The 8,996-nt window shown below is 38.6% G+C and overlaps 1 long non-coding RNA gene across 1 annotated transcript in view; it reads left to right on the top strand.

The window, feature by feature from the left end:
• Nucleotides 1-7,787, top strand: part of LOC107184051 — a 19,008-nt gene extending 11,221 nt beyond the window's left edge. Inside the window, exon 3 of the long non-coding RNA XR_001514868.1 lies at nt 7,641-7,787. This is a non-coding gene — a long non-coding RNA (uncharacterized LOC107184051). The remainder of the gene's footprint in view (nt 1-7,640) is intronic.
• Nucleotides 7,788-8,996: the final 1,209 nt, after the last annotated feature.

The raw sequence follows: 8,996 nt of genomic DNA, 5'->3' as shown, positions 1-8,996 counted from the left end.
TCCTCCTCCTTTGGCAATATTTAACAGAAGCCATAATACATATACCTTTGGCTGATTTTCTCTCCAATATGAATTATCCAGGTTATGACATTTTAGATTTCTCTTTGGGCTACTTTGTTTACCATCCAAAAGGAGACATTGTGTATAATAAAATAGTGCTAAGTATATATTTGCAGATAAATATACTTATAGGAATTTCATACTTCAGTGCACCCTGATGAGACAACACGTGGCAGGAAAATGGAAATCACCTCTTTTGTTCCTTCTAATAAAAACTTGGACCTTATGTAAAAGAGCCTATATTTGGTAGTTTAGCTACCTGGTACCCGCTCTATTCCTTAGTATTGAATGATTGATTATGATTTAGATGGCCATCTGTACATTTTCTCTCTTATTTTTTTCTTTCCTGTTGGTTGTGTTTTTAAGGGAGAGGTGAGTTGAAATATAGACCAAATTCAATAGCAAGTATATACCAATAAAACCCAAGCCCAATGAGTCTTAGCTTTTTGAGCAAAATAATTTTAAAATAGAATTTTTAAAAAAGATCAGTTGTTTTACTTTGTAGCTAGCTTGATTTTTGCCAAGCCTTAGCAGGTGGAGAAAGGAGATAATTGGGCCTTTTGACAAAAATTCACCAATAGTGACTATGTGGACAGTGGCATTTTTCTCTTTAACTAGTGCTCATGCTTTCACTGTGGCCCGTGGAAGAGAGCCCGTTCTCTCCCCAGATCACTCAAATGAAACCGTCCAAAGGGATTCAGCTCTGTGTGTATATGTGTGTGTGTGTGTGTGTGTGTGTGTGTGTGTAATTCACATTAAGAGCAATTTAAAACTATTTTCCTTCTGTGGTCAAAATAAGTGGAGTATGAAAAACTTACATTTAGGTGAGACTTGATCACTGTAAAATAGATTATAAAATTTTATTAATGATATAAAATTAAAACAGTTGGTTTAGAATATTATTTTATAGTGCTTCATATATATATCTTTGGAAAATAATTTTCTTTTTAAATATGTATGTAAAAGGGAGCAAGACTAGCTAGTCTACTAACGTTCATTTCCAATTTCTACCAGCGTACCCCTAAAACAAATGGGTTTCATTGAACATTTAAAATGAAGATGTTCATTTAGAGGCTTAAAAACTCATTTTAAACCCTACTGAATTTTAAAGACTGTAATAAACAATGCCTTCTAAATAAAGGATTTATAAAAATTGTTTTGTCTTATTTTTGTGATCTCTTGTACATTTTTGTTTGGAAAATGTCCCCAAAAGGCCTGTCAGTTCTTATTTGCTAAAAGCATTTGCCTTTGGTGTCAGATTTCGTTGCAAGACATGGTTTGGTTTGCTTAGGCTTTTGTTTTTCTTATGTGTAGTTTTTATCTTCTCATTGTTGCACCTCCTTTATCAGAAGATTAACATCTTCTTAATGATAGTCTTAGCTGGTAAACTGGAAACCAGGTAAAACAACTTACACGTATAGACACAGGGAGATGATGTGGAATCTTCTTCATTTTATCAAGTTTTCTCAACTTACTGAATCTTTATAATTTATTGGCTCTTAAGACTTGAGATAACCTCATGCAACTTGAACTTTACTCTCTGGCTTAATGATTGTGGATTAATATCAATAAATGACTTTGAAGTTGCGAATAGTCAGAATGTTAAAAAAGAGTACACTCTTGATGTGTTTTGGGGAAATATTTATTTATTTACTTACTTACTAATTTAGGTTTCCTAGGGAATAGTGGAAAGCAACTTGGTTTTAAAAAAAAAATCTCTAAGTACTGGCCTGGCCACTTTGGGCAAAATACTTCAAGCCTCTCTGGATGTTACTTTCTTCTGTTTTAAAACTAGGATAATAATTCCTATTTTCAGGCTGTACTAAGGACCACACATGTATGTGTAAAAAGTGCATAAATACAATAGCTGGCTCTTAGGGGCCCCTGGACTTCTCAGTCTACATTTCAACATACTTTGTGTGATTGACATCACTAACTAATTTCTGTATATTGAGCTGTGTTTTTGTTTCATGCTGATTAATCAAGACCTGAGGGCTATGGGTGCATTCAGTCAGAAATAGGATCTCTCATTCTCATAGATGCTAATATTTCCTAATCCAGAACTTCTGGCCTTATGGATGTACATATTTGAAATTCTGAGACAATGCACCGGAGTTTGCTGAAAGTGGGTTGAATGGAGACAGGATGACCACTCCCATTGAATTCCCCGTGGCTGCTTATTAACTCAAGAGATGGCATTTGAGTTCTTTTGAGAAAATATAGAGATAGTCTTAAAACCACGGAAATTCCCTGCCTGCCAAAGGAAATGCCATTCTGTTAAATGCCATTTCCTCCACAGCTGATAAGGCAGACCTAGGTAAGTGTCACGTGAGAAAACTTGTCCAGTGAACTTTATCAAGAGTAAAATACAACCATAGAGCCAAATTCTTACCAGGATATGGTTAAGTGGTAATTTTCAGGAGACACAAGCCCCAAAATGACTGATTAAACAGCATTCTTTTTTTCCTCTGGGGATCAGAAATAGGGTGAAGTAGGATGCTGAGAGAGTCTCATAGGGTGTTTTTCTTCTGAACCCTAAGGATTTAAATGACATTAAAAAACCAGGCTTTCCAAAGGCATTCGATTTTTTTTTTTTTTTGGAACAAACACAGGGAAAGCAGAGATTTCTTGCCAAGTCAAGTCCATCAGTGAAGGGAGGTTGTGATTGAGCAGGCTTCGTAGTCTAGGAATAAATTCCTGAAAGCTTTAGATATTGAGAAATAGAAACCATCTGCTAGCACCACAGGGACACAGGGCATAAGGAAACACTTCAAGATAATATAGGAAAATGGTGTTCAGTGGGGAAGCAAAGCGTTTACACAGTATTTCCACATTAACACTTAAACGTTGTTTGAACTTTGTTGAATTGATTTTGTTGTGGTGGTTCATTTTGGATGAGGAAGGATTCATTTGTTTTTTGGATGTCTCTCTGAAAGGTGTATTTCAGCTATTATTTGTACATCGCGAAGGGAGTATGATATCTAGAAAGCATGGGCTGGAGGGTGAAGTGTGTGGAATTGTACTCTGGAGCCAGATTCATTGGGTTAAGTATCTTGTCTCAGCCATTTTCTGTTTGTGTGAATTTTGGCCACTTGTTTAGCTTCTCTGTGCCTCAATCCCCACCTGTAAAATGAGGTTTACAATATGGAGCTGTTGTTAAGGATTAAGTGAAATCCTCAAACACTTTAGGACAGTGCCACACACCTATTCAGTGCATCTTATTTAGCACATTCACCACAAAGTGGGGAGAAGCCCAGGTTACTTTGCTTCATCCTCCACCTCTGTAGCTGTTCATAGGCTTGTTTCTGGGGTCCTGTTGCCAGACAGGCCATGGTGGTGCCTTGAAGAGACTAGATGGTAGGACATTAAAGTCTGAGGTTGAGGATAATCCTGGCCGCATAGTCAAGTCCTATGATACCTTGAATATATGGCCAGGACACTTGTCCTAGTTTCAAAGTGGGTAGGTTAATACAACCCTAGCCTCCACACTGAATTGGCATTAAAATGAAGAAAAGAAGTGAAAGTCCTTGGAACTTGAGAGAGCTCAGAGAAAGGCTCACTGGATGATGTTAGGGAATTCCTCAAAGTACTGGTGTTTGTTGTGTCTTGATTCAAGGTGCATTAATTGGCATTTGAAAGGAGTGTCGTAGTCATTAGTATTAAGATTGATATAAACCAATTTATATATTTAAAATTCTAAGGTTGCACATGGTATATATCCTTCCACTTTCCCACATCCCCACTATCTCCATTCTAGGAGTGAAACTGTATTAGGTCGGAATGTAAAGATGTTGTCACCTTTGCAAGTAAATATCTACATGGAGACTTTGGTCACTATGGCCTCTTAAAAACAAACAAACCTGTTTCTTTGGAATTTCAGATATTTGGGGCTGATCCATCCTCCTCCAGTAAGTTCCAACCTTTCAGGCATTTAACTCAGGGATCTGTCCACGTGGCTTGTTTTTGGCCTTCTGGACACTGGCTTATGCTGTTGAGGGAAGGTGAAGTCATTCTTATTTTGATTAAATCATTTTTAATAGATTGTTTAAACATGTTTTGAACCTTATGGATTTGGGAGGGAAATGACATTTTACTTATCTGTCAGGTGTTCACTGTAGAAATAGGTTTTGGACATGGTAGTTGTATCTTTTTTAAAACTTCCTCTATCTATGAGTTTGTTTTTTAAAAATCTGGAGAATTAAGGGATGAAATTGAACATTTATTGGCTGTTTATTGTATATCATATGCTCTCTTTGAATTTTATCCCATGCAGGCCACCCCTGAGCTTATCAGGATTAGTATGTGGCCCCTTTTTTTCATCCATAAGGGTTAAATAATGTTCATAATATTCTAGAGCTAATAGAAAGAGATAGAATTCAAATCTTTGTCTGATGGCCCCATTCCTCTCCACAATGCTATATTAGGCTCCCATAAGCCTTTGCCATTTTACCTTATGTAATATGGACAGCCTGCTAATGTATTAACATCTTCAATGTTATTTACAGAGAGTTGTGCTAAGTTCTTCAATGAATAATTATGTATTATAGAAAAGATGCAGGGCAGAGTAAATATTTGATCAGTAGATACATTAAGTCACTTATAGATTAGATGTCCTCTTGTCACCGTGAACACGGGCTAATATCCTTAAGTCAGACCTTTTTGAGTCTGATCATGATGGCTGCTCCTAATAAAGACTGTGGGTGACTCCCTTCACTTTTCCCATTACACCTCATAGGTGGAGGCAATCACTCAAATACCTGTAATTCTAACTTTGAGATACCAATTGGATACCAGTCAACCCTCTCCCAGCTATGTAGTCGACTTGCCTGATTAGAAATAAACCAAGCCCGAAGTTGGTTCACTGGTTTCCATTCTGCCTCCGTGCGTGCAGGATTCATTTGCGGAAACTCAGTGGCTGTTTTCAGTACGATCCTAATGGCAGCAGAAGTCCTTTGTAAATACTCATGTCATCATAACAAAAGGTTTGAAAACTCATGACTAAAACACTTATTTTGGAACTTAAAAGGCCCTTAGGAGAGTTAGTGGCTTACTCAAGGTCCCGTGAGCTGCTTAGTGGCTGAGCGGACACCCAGGTTATTTCCCAATAAAGCCGCGCTCCTACTGTCCCTCCCTTTCAATTTGAGTCAACCTCTTACTTACTGTCTGCCACATAAAAAAAGCATTCCTCCTACTTTTTTGAAAATCCAAATTTAAGTCTATGTGTCTCTGCTGCAGCCCCCCTCCTGCAGAAAGAACTACTTTTTTTTTATTTTATTATTTTATTGAACTTTTACAGAGAGGAAGGGAGAGAGATAGAAAGCCAGAAACATCGATGAGAGAGAAACATCGATCAGCTGCCTCCTACACGCCCCCTACTGGGGATGTGCCCGCAACCCAGGTACATGCCCTTGACCGGAATCGAACCTGGGACCTTTCAGTCCGCAGGCCGACGCTCTATCCACTGAGCCAAACCGATTTCGGCAAGAACTACTTTTTGATACATCGCTGTGCCCCGTGTCTCCAGTGCCCACCTGCTGCTTTATCTATGCACCATCTTTCTTCTCAAACTGACCTTTGCTTCTTACAGAATACGCCCGTGACTTCCTTCATATGCCAAAGAATTCATGGCATGTATTAAATAACTTGGCTCATACAATGAAATCTTCGTGCCATATCTTTTGTTTTCCACCTAAAAGTAATAGTGGTCCAAGGTTTGAGCTGTGGATGGAGGTAACATATTTGAAAATAAGCCAGTTGGTATTAGACTAACTAGGGGACTACAGAGCAAGTGGGATCATCAAATTTCGGGCCCTAGAAATGCTCCGGGGAACCCTTGGGAAATCCAGCCTGCTGCGCTGTGGGAGGTGATGGGTGGACATGAGCTTTTATGCTGATTACCAGTCTTATCTGGCTTCTTGGTTTGAAAGCTGCATAATACAGGAGGTTTAATCTTTTTTTCTTTGGAATGATCATTTATAGTATTTGGGCTGATTTAGAGGACTTAAAGGGCTCTAAGTTTCTGAAGTAGTCATTAAAACATGGAACTGAGGTACATGTTAAAACATTTTGCAAATTATTGTTTAGATGTTTGAAACTGATGTTAGCAACGTTAAGTGTTTACATTAGTATTTGGTGAAACTGATAGTGAAGTTTAGATAAGAACCAAGTTTAATTCATATTTTTAAATCATCATCATTAGACATTTCAAAAGAGAATAAGCTTTGATGAATTTGATGACCTCACAGTTTTTATAATGCTTGAAGTTATTACAATTTTGCACATTCAGAAAAAGATGTATTCCTAAAATAAGTTCTAATTAAAACCTCTTTTTAAGTCTCTGAAGAATAGATGCTAGAGAATAGTTTTTCCTGGTTGAGCTTTCTACATTATAAGTTTCCTGAATTGCTTGGCAAAGTGATTTTGAAAAGACCCACATCATTTACCTGTTGACAGTCATTCAAAACACCATTACTACCTAGGTTAATGTAATAGCCAAATCAAATAGTAACAACATCTAATTGTGGAAGTAGTATATTAAAAGGGAAAACAATAGCAACCATTTAGTAACTCAGAACACTCCTATTTCTTCAGGCTATATAGAAAAAGTTCTCCTTAGAATTGTTGGGTTTTCACAGAGCACTGTCTTAAGCTTTTCTGAGCTTATCTTGGAAACAGTAGGGGCTGTAGGAATATTTGCTGTCTTTGACCTTTACAAAATGTTCTCAGCTGTTTCAACAGAGGATAAAGAGCTCCTATATTAGCCTTGAGCGTATTTAAGATGATTGGGAAAAGGAAAATCTAGAGAAATCAGTGATTTCCAAGTGGGAAGATTTGAAGTGATTTTCTCCCTTTTTTCTGCATTTCATCAAGAAGGTAAGAAGGTAGAGTAAGGTTATGTGACTGCTAGGGTATTTATTTACCAGATACATTGTTTGGGTTAAACAAGGTGTTCTGGAATCTTTTCTGAATGACTTATTTTCCGGAGGAAAAAAGAAAGGATCTTAGTTAACAATTGGAAGTTACAAGTAGTTCCTGGGTCTCCTTGTGGTAACCCAACCTTGGTGGATACCACCCTGTTGACAGGAGGTTTATTGTGGCAAGAGCATTTCCTCAGTAGTCCTGGAGATCTTTTGTTGAGACCTCACCCAATTGGACTTCAGAAACCAGGTTCCAGAAATTTCAGTGTTGATTTTCAGACAAATAGCAACAAGTGTTTGTCCCAATGTTCTCGAAAGGTTGTCAAGACAAGATGGATAATGGTTTCCCAGGTGTGTGTTTCTTCATGTGACTCACATTTGAATGTTACTCTTCTCCCAAATCCAGTCCAGTGGTTGACTAATAAAGTCTCACTGAAGGTTTCATTGGTGTAAGAGACAAACATTAGTAGCTCACCTTCTTCACCTCTACCCTTTCTATTTAAACTGGTTTTGTTTCCACCATCCAGAGAGCTTAGCGTTGATTTCAGCTGTACTAAGGTTTCCTGGGTAGGTGGTTGTCTTAGGAGACTGCAACTGGCCACAATGCAGAGAGGAGTTAACTACACAATGGAATTACAACACAAGATTTCACTAAGGTAAGAGTTGTAGTTTTCAATGCAATGCACTCTCAGTGGGAAAAGCATTGTAGTAATATTTCTAAGATACTATGTTTAATTGGCTACTAACTCTGAATGTAGAGAATGTAATAAAAAATGAATTTAACAAAAAAATGAATTTTCAGCAGTCTTCACATCTCTTCCTCTCATCACTTTTTTTGTACTTTAAATTTTAATGTTGTCAATACTAACACTTTTTTTTAAAAAAAATTACTGTATCCTTGCTCCCCGCAACAAATATTAGAACATTCAGGGGAGAAGTGGTGGTTAGAGGGAACAGTTGGCAAATCAGGACAAATGCACTCATGCTAACCCCTTTCACTTGCCTTCTTTAGACCAAGAGTCACTACTTGGGGGTCTCATTCTTGTATTGATCCCCCTTGGCTGGGCGGATGACCAAAGGAGGATCCTTTATCACTTCTGTAGTGGGAGCCAAGAATCTCAGCTAAAGGGCAAAGAAGTCCAGGATGATGTCAGACTGCAAGCAATGTTACTGCTGTTTCCCAGGGGAGTGAAAAAACTCAAACTAAATTTGAGCTGGGCATGATCCTGTTGGAAGAGGGTGTGAACTGGAGGAGATTTATCTAAAAGGCAAGATGACACCCAAACTCTTAGGGTGTTTAACATGAGCAGCACGCCGTGTGGCAAACCAGCAGGCCCTGACACGTTGGCAATTGTTTGCATAGTTTACCTGGTAGAGAAAATATCTAACTGCTAGAACACATGTTTTAGAGCACTAATATGCGTGCTCTGGTTAGTGTGAGGTTTAATTGGCCAGGATGTATTTCCATTAAATTGGATTCTGATAACACATTTAACTACCTCCCTACCTAATTAAACAGTTCAGTCTTGAGAGAGGGAGGGGCACCTGTGAGCAACAGAATTTCTTATTCAATACTGAGGTTTTTTAAAAAAAAACCTGAAAAGGAGGAAATGGCCATGCTTGAGGGAAGTTCAGCCTGGTAATTTTGCAGCCCTGTGTTTGGATGGAGAGAGGGGAACACCATTCCTTTCTGTTCCCAGGAGTGTCTGTATTCCCCTTGTGTGGGCAGGGTTTCTGGTAAGTACAATACAGGAAGCAAAACTACATTATTCTAGGTCAGCAGTCCACGTTACCTCTTGTTTCTGAGCCCCAGGGCTCCCTTCCTGTGTTCCCAGGGTGAAAAGAACATAGCCTGGCAAAAGAAGGAAGCGAGTGGATCGGAGAGGGTCCAGATGCATATGCAGTAATAGAGTTGGTGGAAGACACTGGTGCTTTGCTCCCCTGGTAGTCTGTTGGTGCTGCCATTACAAATACCCCCGCCAGGGTGGCCTACTTGACAGAAATTGATCTTCTCACCGT

This window comes from Myotis davidii, unplaced genomic scaffold (assembly GCF_000327345.1).
Source record: "Myotis davidii unplaced genomic scaffold, ASM32734v1 scaffold143, whole genome shotgun sequence".
In the NCBI taxonomy this organism is placed as follows: domain Eukaryota; kingdom Metazoa; phylum Chordata; class Mammalia; order Chiroptera; family Vespertilionidae; genus Myotis; species Myotis davidii.
This window is presented reverse-complemented; position numbering and strand designations above follow the sequence as displayed.